The sequence below is a fragment of the Sphaeramia orbicularis genome, chromosome 11 (assembly GCF_902148855.1).
Source record: "Sphaeramia orbicularis chromosome 11, fSphaOr1.1, whole genome shotgun sequence".
NCBI classification, from domain to species: Eukaryota; Metazoa; Chordata; class Actinopteri; order Kurtiformes; family Apogonidae; genus Sphaeramia; species Sphaeramia orbicularis.
This window is the reverse complement of record NC_043967.1, coordinates 5,465,167-5,479,358: the sequence shown is the minus strand read 5'-3', so window position 1 is coordinate 5,479,358 and position 14,192 is coordinate 5,465,167. Positions and strand designations below refer to the sequence as shown.

The window sequence follows — 14,192 nt, the reverse complement described above, 5'->3', positions numbered from 1 at the left end:
AAGAAGAGAAGAAAAGCAGGAAACAGAGCAAAGACTCAGGACCAGTTGAGGAAGTCACACCTTTTCAGACTTGTTCGTCACATTGGTTGCATGTTCTGGGATGAAGAGCATGTTCTGACACAAATGGTTCTGTGAGGATCTGTGTCTTTTCCATCTGTGTCTGTTCCATGTCTGTGTCTGTGAATACTCAGAGGTATCACCGTGGCTGCTGTACATCTGTATTTCAGACTGCGTTTCCATGTTGTTTTGTCTGTTTGTCTCAGTATGTCTCTGTTTGTCTCAGTATGTCTCTGTATGTTTCTGTTTGTCTCTGTATATCTCTGTTTGTCTCAGTATGTCTCTGTATGTTTCTGTTTGTCTCTGTTTGTCTCTGTATGTCTCTGTCTCTGTATGTCTCTCTTTGTCTCTATGTCTGTATGTCTCTGTTTGTCTCTGTATGTCTCTGTCTCTGTATGTCTCTGTTTGTTTCTGTTTGTCTCTGTCTCTGTATATCTCTGTTTGTCTCTATGTCTGTATGTCTCTGTCTCTGTATGTCTCTGTTTGTTTCTGTATGTCTCTGTTTGTCTCGGTATGTCTCTGTCTCTGTATGTCTCTGTCTCTGTATGTCTCTGTTTGTGTCTGTATGTCTCTGTCTCTATGTCTGTTTGTCTCTGTTTGTCTCTGTCTCTGTATGTCTCTGTTTGTCTCTGTCTCTGTATGTCTCTGTTTGTCTCTATGTCTGTTTGTCTCTGTTTGTCTCTATTTGTCTCTATTTGTCTCTGTTTGTCTCTGTATATCTCTGTTTGTCTCTATGTCTGTATGTCTCTGTTTGTCTCTGTATATCTCTGTTTGTCTCTATGTCTGTATGTCTCTGTTTGTCTCTGTATGTCTCTGTCTCTGTATGTCTCTGTTTGTCTCTGTATGTCTCTGTCTCTGTATGTCTCTGTTTGTGTCTGTCCGTCTCTGTGCTGTGAATGGCCAAGACGTCAATGGGGTCATTTCATTAGATGCATAAAGAAATATTCTTGTTTCAGTTTTGGTAAAACACCGAGATTATGTAAAAAAAAAACACACTATGTTGTGGACAAATGAAACAACAGAATCCAACCAGCGTCTGTTCAAATGTCATATATTAGTCAAATAAAGTTTATTCACTGTTTCTGCTGCTTATGCTCCAACACTTTAACTGTTACTGTTGCTTCATACTGTGACATTTTGTACATTTAAAGAATTTATTTTATAATTTTTTATCTTTTAAATTTTTTTGCATATTTTCTACCTTGTTGTTGTCCACCAAGTGCTATGTTACACTTGGTGGAGGTAAAAATCTTCCCATTTACTTGTAATGGGAGAAATAAGTGTGAGAAAAGGGGTTTGTTGTGCCTGGCACCAGTTGTTACCTCAGCCAAGGAGGTTATGTTTTCATTGGGGTTATTTCATTTGTCTGTTAGCAAGATAACTCAAAAAGTTATGGATGGATTTGGATGAAATTTTCAGGAAATGTTGATTACTGGCACAAGGAACAAATGATTAAATTTTGGTGGTGATCGGGGGGATCTGCCATGGCGGTGGTCTGCGCTCTCCGAGTGCTTTTCTAGTTATTATCATCATCAGCTAATAGGAGAAAATACTCACTTGCTCCAGTTTGGTCATTCTTTTACAATATCTCCAGTTGACTTTACTTTTTTCCCATATTGTTTACTTTTTTAGATTAAGGTCACATGCCAATAAAGGCAACGTATATGATAAAATAAATACATAAATAAATACAATAAAATAAAGTTACATTAAATAAAATAAAATAAATAAATAAATAAAATGAAGGAAAGATGATAAAGTTCAGTAAGAATGCAGCAAAAGACGACAGCGGAGAAGAGAAGAACCTAAACCAAATGAAGACACTAAAACAGTATGGGCCAGTGTGTGCATGTGTGTGTCTAAGTGCTACAATGATCTTTGATTCCGTCTCATCAGCACAACTCAAAGTGCCTCCGACATCATACTAAATAATACATCAGTGTCTTTCTCTGTTTCACACACACATGCACATATACACACTGTATGGAATGTGCTGCTGTTTGAATTAGTTATGAGCTGACAGTCTTCAGAGGCAGAGGAAAAAATGCTTAAGGAGTCCAACAATCACATCAAAGGGCATCGTACCGAGCACCCAAAGAGCCAAACCAGAGCCAAACCTGTGCACCGTCGTCCTGTCAGTCCACTCAGTAGTGTGGAATCATTCAAAGGCCCTTTTTCTTGCTTTACATGGATGTCCTTTTTGTAATATGCATACCGCTGTAATTCCAGTTGTGATTCATCTGTCCATGCTTTACTACAGATCCAGGTAAAGTCTTGTCAGACCAGGGGTGTCAAACATGCAGGATGAATGTGTGAAGCGTAAAAATGACACTGAAGGTATGAACAGTCAAGGGTATCAAACTGGTTTTAGTTCCAGTTCCACGTTCAGACCAATGGGATCCAGGAAAATAATAACATCATCTACAAATAATTGACAAGTACACATTTTCTTCTTGATTTAATGTGAAAAAATAACACGACACTATGAAAATATTTACATTTACAAACTATGCTATAACAGTAAAATGTGAATAACCTGAACAAAATGAACAGTCTGTGTAATTGGACCAATATTCTGTCTGTTATTAAATGTTTGGTGCATTGGTAGAACCACTGGGATCTGTACGTTGGGTTAAAAATAAGCTGTGATGTAGTATTGTAGAAATTATTGTTATTTTAGTTCCAATATTCTGCCTCTTGCCACATGTTTGTGTAACACTGTGTAAATACACATGTATAAATGATAAGTTGAGGCAGAATATTGTTAAACTTGCACTTATTTTTCTTACAAAATTTCAGTTTTTCAGGTTACTCACATCTTTTTTGTTTGGATAGTTTGTAAATGTAAATATTTTCTTAAAGTAATGCTTTTTTTTAACTAAAACAAAGAGGAAAAGTTGTCATTATTTATAGGTTATTGTGTTATTATTGCACTGGACCCACTGCAGATCAGATTGGATTGAATGTGGAACCTGAACTTAAATGAGTCTGACAGCCCTGATCTGAACCGTATCTCTCTGTGCACCTTTTCCACTTTAACCTGGTCTCCTGAGGCCAGAATCCCCAGGCCATCCCTGGACCAGTGGGATGTAAAAGCCCTCCAGCAGCTCCTAGGTCTGCCCCAGGGTCTGCTCCAGTTAGACAGACTGAAGAGCTTCTACAGATAAACGGGACAAAGGGAAGTGTCAGCAACATGGAAATTCATTAGCAGAAGTGTGATTGTTGATTGCTGTGTGATTCTAGTCCAGTCCCGTCTGTCCACATGTGTTCATTGTGGTCCAATCCTGTCTAGTTGTGTTCTGGTTCTGGTTTAAGGCAGATGTTGGACTCAGCTGGATCCAAACCTCAATTATAGAAGAAGGGAATGCAGATTTGGCCCAAGGAAAAGTCTACATTTATGGACACACACTATGGATTTATGGGACACAATTGGACAGCAGGAATTCACCAACCAGTTGTGGATCCAGAATTTCCCAGGGACCCGGGTACCGTTCACTGAACTGTGTGATGTTCTTGGACCTCTGGTGTCCCCAGACTTGTCCTGCCCTGGGGAAGCAGTTCCTCCACTAAAGCCAGTGTCTATTGGACAGAACAAACTAGAACCACCTGTTCTGAGTACAGGGTCATAGGGGAGACCACTGGACTGAGCAGAACCACCGGGACCACATGAACAGGACAAAACCACTGGGACCACATGAGCAGGACAAAACCACTGGGACCACATGAACAGGACAAAACCATCGGGACCACATGAACAGGACAAAACCACCAGCACCACATGAACAGGACAAAACCACCAGGACGACCTGAACAGGACAAAACCACCGGGACCACATGAACAGGACAAATCAACTCCATAGGTTTACAGTACACTGGTACACTATACTCCTATATCCAAACAACTAAAAAACCACCTCATGAGAACGGAAACACTTTTTTGCGATCTTTGACAGTTTTTGTGACATTTCAGTATTTCCATTACCAGTTTTCTATTGCGTTTTACATTTTGCGCATTTCTGAGGGTCATGGACACCCAGCTACTGTTAGTATAGGAAACTCCAACTATCAGTGAAAGAATACTTTATCCAACAGAAATAAACATGACAAAATTAGAACTAATATGAACAATTCAAGAGCTGAGAGGGGTCACAGGAACCACTTTAGTTCATGGTGTATAAGTACAAAATGTTTTAGAGCTGATCAGTCTGTATTACCTAAAGCAGTGAATACTGCTGTAGGTGTCAGTTTTCCACCTCTGCTACTCAGTAAAGTATACAAACTTAAAAAAGACTGCAACAAAAATGACTGTGATAAATGTGGTGAGTCACTTTTGAAGTGTTTATTTCTACAGGGGTAGTTTTTTTTTTGTGATTTCACAGGAAATTAAGACTTTAAGCATGCACAATTGGGATTATTTTTTCCTCATTTCTATTCTAAAAATGTATTGTTGACAACGCTAAGGCAATACCTGTGAAAATCTGGAATCTGAAATTGCTCCAGTGACAGATTAGGCAGAAGGATTACATGGACTAAGGATGAGTTGCCAAAAACCGTCCAAGCCAGGGTGGATCATTGCTTCTCTCTAAATGTCCTCTTTGCTGTATACATTTTCAGCCTAGCTGTGTTTTATGAGCACTATGTGGTGCTGAATATGGAAAGACAGGAAGATCATCAGCATAATGTTGCATTTTTGTAAATGCCAAGTGTGTTCTGCCTCTATGTCACTTATACCCCACCACCACCACACACACACACACACACACCACACACACACACACACACACACACCACACACACACAGTCAAACAGCTGAATGTATCAGCAGCAGGGGCTCTTCAGATAAGTCCCTGGATGCTCGCACTGAGAAACTCTTTCCATGTCACACTCAGACACCAATAGAGGCTCACAATCCAACAGAAGAACACCAGCAAAGTAGCAAGAATAAACTTGCCAGTAAATAAATCTGGGACAACTGCTTGGACCATGCACAGTAGCACAAACACAGACAAAACCACAGACACACCATGTGTACAGACTTAAAGCAGACACTACAATCAGCGATACTGTCAGTGTGCAGCACATCAGACACACATTAGCATATTGAACACACATATGAGCACATCAGACACACATGAGCACATCAGGCACACATGTGAGACCACCGAACACGCATATGAGCACATCGAGCACACACGAGCACAACAAACACACATATGAGCACATCGAACACACACCAACATACATTCAGACAAGGATGCAAGAGGATCCCATCCAGACAGTTACCTGTCAACAGAAACCAGCTGAGACCTGCACTGTTATAGTCTGTGCACAACAATTGCTGACAGACACATTCAGACCTAGAATTACATCCATCCTGAGGGATATGAACACATATGGACATCTGGAAGACCAGCTCTGATCTCTCAGACCACATTCACAGATGGTCTGGAGAGCATGTGTATGCCCAGACTGAAGTGTCCTCAGATGGACTGAACCACTGAATGTGTGTCCAGGACAATGAAAACACACCAATACAAATACAGTATCAGCAGTTTGTATAATCCATTTATGAACATGTTTGAAGCACCTACAGATCATCCTAACCTTGTGTAGAACCAATCAACCACTAAAACCAGATTTAAAATGAAGCATGTCAAACCCAGGCCATTCAACCTGAAGTGAAAACTTCGAATTCTACTTTTACTGGTTTTTGGATAAACATGAGTGTTTGCATGAGCTCCTGTGTTTGGAAGTCAGAACACAACTGAGTAATGGGTGGTAGATTTGAACACATGCCGTTAGAGCTGACCACTTTAACTCAGACATCATGGAATGAATGTTAATGCAGAGTTTGAACAGGGTCTGTAAATGCAGTGATCAAAGTTCAAAACATATATTTATCCAATACTTAAAACATCCAATAGTTCCTCTAAGTGGCTCATATCTGTTTGATCCTATGATGATAGTGTGACAGTGAACCAACACTGAATCAGTACCAATAAAGCAGCTCAGTGGACTCCAGCCAACACTGACTTTACCATTCAAACCTGTGCTTTTACTGTGACACGACAAAAGCCTGTTAGTGCCTTTAACATGAAACTTCCAAAACAAAACATCATCAAAACTATTCATTTTTAGTCGTGACATTCACTTAGTATACACAGTCACAAACAAACAAACAAAAAAAACAAACACACAAACAGTCATTAGTGAAGAGAAAAAAATAGTTGTGTAAAGGACCATAACCCTGAAAAAGTTTTATATCCAACTGATGGAAGGTCTGAGTTTAAACTGAAAAGTACATGTGACTTTCCTCCTGCACATGCTCAGTGCATTCTTCTGTGTTTTGAGTGTATCCTGCCATAGGCTCTGTCTGTGTTTGTGTACAGCGCCACATATAGGTGTGGCATACGTATGACACTGTTTAACCCAGTTGGACCATTTCCATCTGGACCCACATATTTATGGAAACCATTCGAGTATTGACCACAAACTGTTAGAATCCGCTAAAGACAAATACCAGGAGCATAGTGGTTTGGACAGAGTCTGGGGAACTGGTTCCCTGTCCTTGTCCTGGACCCGGATAGGCCCATGTGTGATGGTTCTGTCCACAGCACTGTGTCAGCAGGGGGACAGGTTACCAGTCTACAGAGGACAGAACCAGGACACTGATTGGACCTGAGGGACAGAGACACATGACAAAGGTAGTCCAACAGGACTGGGGACAGAGATAGTTTGAATTCTTTTATCCATATCACCATTTGTGACTGTACTTATTAAAAAACTTATTTCCAGTGCTACATTCTGTGACCACCCTGTTGGTTCTTGGACAAAACTGTTCTATTTATGCTGTGTGACGTTCAGTGCAGTTTATGTGTGTATATGTATGTGTACGTATGTGTACATATGTGTACGTATGTGTACATATGTGTATGTATGTGTATGTATATGTATGTATGTGTACTGATATGTATGTATGTAATGTATGTGTATGTATGTGTATGTATGTGATCACTATTGACTGAGCTGAATGAACATGGTCGGTAGTCATGCATGACTTTTAGGGGCTCATGTGTTGTGTGAACTCCAACCTAAACTGTGTCCTTCACATGTAGGGGGGGTTCTGCACATACTTATGGAATACTGAAGGACAGATATAGTTCTGTCACCTTGTTGCATGGCCACATTATCACATCAGTCAATAGCAGCCAACTCCATAATTGTTTCCTTATTTGTTTGGTTTGCTCAGGATCATGCGGGTACCCCTTGTACACAGTATTATGGTCTTTTTTTATGCTCCAGAACTAACTGCCTCATTGAGGACATCAAAGTTTTTCTAATCTAAATCTGATCTGAAATCTTCAGTGCACACAGCACATGGTGCTGATCCATTGTGAGTTCTAATTTTAACCAGCTCTTTAACCATTCACATGTCTTCTTTATCTGTACAAATGTTTATACAGGCTCCAGGGGGAAAAGAAGCTTAAAGCCACGCTTGAGTAGCATAAAAAAAACATAAGATAAAAAAAAAAAAAAAAAAAAAAAAAAAAGAAAACCTAACACAACACATTGATGTGTTTATTGATGTGGAAATGAGTGTCATGACTGTGGTAGTCTTACAGGTTTGTATTAATTAACAACACTAATAAGTAAAGGTTGGCACATTCTGGATTTCATGACCCTCTTGCTTGTAAATCGGATTTAACATGCTTTTACATCTTTTGCACATTTGATGAACACGGCTCCAAATTTGAGGAACTACATTCATCTTAGCTCAGATCTGTAGTGAGGCTCCAAGATTTTTATATCAAGTATTTCACATGTACAAAGACTTACTAGCATCAGAAATCTGTGGTGAACTTTATATCAAAACTAAGGCTCCATTCACAGCAGATCACTATTCGGATTTTTTGGGTGAAATCTGATTTTTTCTGTCGGTTCATATCCACATTAAATGCGACTTCTATCAGTTTTGAGTCTGAGCTGAATGTGACCCTGAAGTGACCCACATGCACTAAAGAGGTCCTGATGGAATATGTGACCATGCAGACACACACTGTGTTTACAGAAGGAAATATGGTTTCTTCTGCTCCTCCTCCTGGGACAAACAACTGTGATGTTTGTCGCATTTCAATGACGTAAAGGTCGGATAAATGCGACCTGGGCGTTCAAACTGAAGTCACATTGGAAAATATCAGATCTGTATCAGATTTAGGACCACATATGAAAGTGGTCTGGGTCAGATTTTAGGACCACATATGAAAGTGGTCTGGTTCAGATTAGTGCTGTTCAAACTGTCTGTAACAGATCAGATCCAGGTCATACTGGTGTCAGAAACCAGTATCTGAATCAAAAATATTGCATTTGTATTCTAAAGTATTTAACCTGTATTCATTTGCATGTCAGAAGTTATTCTTAGTGGAATGTGCAGATTGTACTGACTGTTTTCCTGGGAGAACCGCTATAAAAAGACACGTGCGCCAATGGAAAGTTTTCAAAATGTGGTGGACAAAAGTACATGGGGAAATTTTGGACATTCTGGGAAATAATTTACATATTCTGGGAAAAAGTTACAAATTTATATACAGTATGATAAACTAATACTGGGAAATAGTTGCATATGTATATATGGTGCCCACTCTAGATAGAGACCAGTAAAAACTTACCCTATCATGGAAAAAGCCAAAAAGGCGGGCTCTGACCTCACTAGAATAATGTTCTAAATATGGTAAAAGGGGTGTGGTCTATAGCTAAAACCCAATCTATTTTTGAGCAAATAAAAATGGTCTCCTGGAGCGAAAAAGTCAGTTGTTTCTGCAGATTTCAACCCAGTGTTTATTTTGAATATGAATAAACATTTTATGTGGTTCGAATTCTGCTCAATCTCTGACTTTGACTTGGCTCTGAGTGCATTTACTGGACGAAGCTCCACTACATAGATTAAGGAGGACAGAGACATAAATTCAACATTCCAGAGGACAGTGTGGAAGAGTGTCAAAGGGACCAAAGATGTGTGCCACCTGCAGCCGTAAATTTTACACCACATTATACAGGTGAAAAAATCAGATTTGGCCCACATTTACCTGCAGTCTGAACATAGCCTCCGTTTCATTTTGTTTTTTGTCTGCATACTACCTAAGTTGAAGGGGCTGCATGGAGTAAATCTAGGGGCTGCACTGACCTCTTCAGACCCACCAATGTATTTCTGTCCTCTATAGGGGACAAAAGGTTCACAGCTTTACTTAAAAAATAAAGTGACCAAGTTGTAGAACAGACATAAGTTCTATCTGCAAACTGCACATTTGAAGTCAAAAAGGTTTGAAGTTGCTGCTGCTACATTTTGAGTGTCGCCTGATTCTGAGAAGGTGAGTTTTCACCAGCAGAACAAATTGACTCTTCATGCTCGTTGAAAGTGCTGATGGTTGAAAGGCTCAAAAAAAAAAAAAAAAGAAATGAGAGAAAGCCAATAGTTTCCCAGAATACAGTGAGGATCCATGTTGTTCCCTCAGTCACACCTTCAGTAACATACACCTGGTAAACTATGACTGACTCTCGAATGTTTTCAACAGAACCATTCAGCAGAACCAACATTTAAACATCCATGCAAACAACCAGTTCCAACTGGAAGGAACAGAATCTATGTCACTGCAGGTAACATTAGGATGGGTTAGGTTTAGTCAAAAGTAATCGTTAGAAAAGTGTCACATAAAAACCATCCTACAAATTATGAAGATGTACTGTCTTCAGTGATCTGTTTTAGGGTTGGGTTATCCATATGTTCAACACCATCTTTTATATGATCCAATAATAGTTATAGTTTATGATATGATAATAGTTTAGGTCAGTGGTTCCAACCTTTTTAGGCTCCTGACCCCATTATAATGTCACAAATTTCTGTCGACCTCAGACATTCAAAACGGAGACATTTTTTTGCTAAAATTAATTTGTTTCAATGTCAATTTTAGAGGACATTTAGTCTATATAATAATCCTCCTATAATGCACGTTTCGTGTCTGTCTGGTGTCCATCTGATCGATCGATGTTGCAGCACGGGAGGGCGTTTGGGTGCAATGCCACTGTTGCACCACAGGAGGGCGTCATGCTTTTGTACATTGGCATCACGGGTACAATGTCGCTAGTGTATATAATGCACCTTTTTAGTGTCTGCTTCTCAGTTTCTCTCAGATGTCTTAGTAGGGCCAGGCATGAGAAGAAATCTGTCCATTCTCTGTTCAGTTCAGTTTTCTGACTGGGACTGAAGTGTACACGGTCACATGATCGGGTCAACCAAGACATGCCCTCTTAGATATTTTATCCTACATTTTATTTGAACTGGATTTTTATTAGGAAAAGTGAGTGGTGTTTTAATTATGATTAAATATATATTGAATCATTAAAAACTATTTCTTATTAGTAATTTTATTTAATTTTTTTTTTATCAATTACTAGAAGTTTCAGGTGACCCATTTGAATTCCAGGTGACCCCAAGTGGGGTCACGACCCCGAGGTTGACAAACTTTGTCTGATCCACATGTTCAACACAGAAACTAGAGGACGTTCCCTTTCAATTAATGTCTAATACATACATATGGGGAAAAAAATGCTCAAAAAAGATTGTCCTTTGTAAGTTATGGAATAATCAAAAATTTCTCCCAAAATCCATTTTCTATGCAAATAAATGTCACTGCAGTAACCATCTAATTCACAAAAACCAACACCAAGTGTTAGTTATGGTTCAGCTGGTGCAAATATCACCTGCTCAGAGTTGGTGTTCATAGAACAGAATATGTAACACAACATGTGTGCTCAGATATGTGAGCGATCAGGTTAGTATTTGTGTTATCTCAGTGTTTCGGGAGGGGGGGGCTCTGAGTGGACCCAAACCTGACCCCCCCCCCCACCCCCCCCCACCCCGCCATACACATGATGACACAATTGGAGGGTTTTTACTGTTACTGTACTTTTAATTAAAGACCAACATTTAAATATCCATTAAAAGAAGATTTAAATTAATTCAGTATAACTGGCTCATGAGAACCTATATAACTCCTGAAAAACTTAACAAATTCAACCTCAATATCCCAGACACCTGTATAAAATGTGGAACCAACAGAGGTACCTTGTATCACTGTATTTGGAAATGTGAACATATGCAAGAAGTTTGGAGAACGATAATTCACACAATTTCCAATATTATAGACAAAGAAATCCCAATGTGCCCTCAGAACTCATGACAGTAGGCTGGTGGACCTCTGTCTGATACATGTGAAGGGTCTTATATCTAGACACTGGAAAAGTGTTGACTGTCCTTTGTTGAATTCATGGATGGATGAACTTTCCTCCTGCAGAGCTACTGAAAGGCTCACCTACACAATTCAACAGAAAACTCATATCTGCCACAAGATATGGAATTCATTTCTAAAATGTTTAGAATCAAAGCCTGATATCTCATCATCATAACTTACAAAGTGAGACCATACCCTTTTTTGTGTCAATTATTATTCTGTTATTTACTTTCACAGCTGTTTCAAAATTCAGAGGTGGTCTTGGACGGGGGGGTTATGCTCAAGGAAGACGAACACAATATTACCAATTTATGTCGGAAAAGATATGTAATGTGCTAAAACTTTAATAGAGAAAATCCAGTATTCTACAAGAGGGTGGGCTCAGAAATTCTATTATATGTGGAAAACTTTTCTAATGCACATAGAGAAGTTGGATGTCACCCATAGTGATGCTTTGTCCCTTCATTATAGAGAACACATGGTTCATAGGGACCACTTTTGCTCTATTTGCATATGTAATTTAAAAATGTATCCCCCTTCTCTTTTAAAATGTATACAATACATGTGCTTGTATGCAGAATTAAAGCCAATCTGCTAAATGGAACAGTGATTTTCTGTCTTTTCTTTTTTTTTTTTTTAGGGGTCGGGCTCTGTTGGAGCATGGGTGGGAAGTGGGGGGAAGAGACTGTTCTTGTTTGTATTGACTCATGTCTGTGACATTGGGTATGGTTACATGATGTTTTTTAAATCCGATTTTTTTTTCAGAAGAAATTAATTCGGACTCAAGTATTTTCCCTTCTGTTTACATGGAAATGTTAAACCCAAATAAAGGTTTACATGAGGTATTAATGAGGTAGAGAAGTGAGCAAAAGGGTTTGCGCTGCAGTGCTCACATTGCCTTGTTCTCGCAGCCCTTCTGTTAGCTTAGCTTAGCATAGTCACTGCATTTCCAAGGTCACACGTAGCCAGTTTTTTAAAAGGTGATTTGTTGTCTTTTGTAAGTGATTTTCTGAAATCCGATTCTCCCTAATTATTTCTTTAGTTCCGTGACTTACTGCACTCATACAATCTTGGGACTGTTGTGTGGACAGAAGTTGGAAAATCTTTTTGTTGGAAGGGATGCATACGCTAAATTAGCTTTGCTCTACCATTTTAGCTTTGCATTAGTTTTATTTGCCCAGATTTTATTACTGCAGTAAGTCACATCGCCATGATTTGAGTCTCAATTTGTGATCATATTGACCCCACCGGACTAAAGTAATGATTAGGGAGAATTGAACTTCACAAAATCACTTATAAAATACTACGGATCACCTATAAAAGCCTGGCTACATCTGACCATAGGAATGAAGTGATTATGCTAAGCTAGGCTAAGCTAAGCTAACAGAAGAGCTGCGAGAACAAGGCAATCGGTGCACTGCAGTGCAAACTGATTTGCCTACTTATCGAACTCATTAGTGCATGACAAATGAATTAATAAAAAAGACAAGTGATGAACTATTCCTTCAGGGTTTTAGAGACTGGTAGATCCCATCAGAATAGCCCACTGGAACGGTTTGGTAAGACTAGACTGCATTGCATATTCTTCCGTCAGCACAGAATGCGTGTGTCATCGCGACGGGACAAGACAACAAGCATGTGCAGAATGGCAGAAATAAAGTCCAAACGGAATAAAGGGTTTACATGTCCGAGGAATAATTTAGTTCCGAATTAAAAGGGGATTAAACCAGTGACTTTATTTGGGTTTAAATTTAATCTGAACTATTCTTTTTCAACTGGAATAAGGTGTTTACATGGGCATCTTAAATAGGATCTAACGTTTCATCAGATTAAACCAAGAATAAAAGTTGTCATGTAAATGCACAGATAGTCTGTATAGTCTCTGCAAAAATACCAATAAAAAGACTTTGAGCAGAAAAAAAAAAAAAAAAAAAAAAACTTCAACAAAGATATGTATTTATAAAATAGACCAACATATAAAATGTGCTAAACTGTGGTGAAACACTCAAAACACTAGAAAATTTGGCGCTAAACAAAAGCCAATTGCACTAACTTCTAATACTGTACATATGGACAAGCACGTCATTAGAGCTAAAGCTCCATCAGATGCAGTACATGGTGAATACTAGAGCTGCACAATGATCAGATGGAATCATTTCTGTACAGACTCAGCCCACTGTCACCCCTAGGGATGTAACGATATGAACATTTCATATCACGGTTATTGTGACCAAAATTATCACGGTTATCATTATTATCGCGGTATTGTTGAAAAGTGCTCAAAGTGTTCAAAAAGTACTAATACACACACTGAAATAATATAACCAAGTTGTATTTTGATAAGAAAAAGAATAAAGTAACATGCATAATGTACTTTCTGTTTCAGAAACATTCAAATAATACATGTAAACAGCCAACATACAAATGTGCATTAAAGTTGGCACCTTATGAACACAAGAGATTTCTGCATCAGGGGTGGAACTGATAGAATTTGATCAATATCAATACCATTATTAGTTTTGCTTATCAGTCCAATTCCTTATCAATTCTCCTATTGATTCCTGAGTGGTTTTTGAGTGTGAAAAAAAGTAGCTGGACAGGTCATAGTGGACTTTGTGTGAACATTTTCCAGATCAAATCATTCAGTGTCACACATATACACTATTGTACACACAAACAGAAAGTGAAACACAGTCATGTTTTCCTGAACTGTTTAATGAACAAATGTAAATATTCTGAAAGAATGAGGATTTTAAAAAATGACAGGCTGATCTGATCCAGACTGGCCAGTGGTTCAGTCCTGGTGAGAGACAGACAAACCACAACAGTGTCATATGGTCCAGTTCTTCT

The 14,192-nt window shown here is 38.8% G+C and overlaps 1 protein-coding gene across 1 annotated transcript in view; it reads right to left on the bottom strand.

The window, feature by feature from the left end:
* LOC115428800 (CUB and sushi domain-containing protein 3-like) overlaps positions 1–14,192 on the bottom strand; it is a 965,368-nt gene that overhangs the window by 676,033 nt on the left and 275,143 nt on the right. The window lies entirely within an intron of this gene.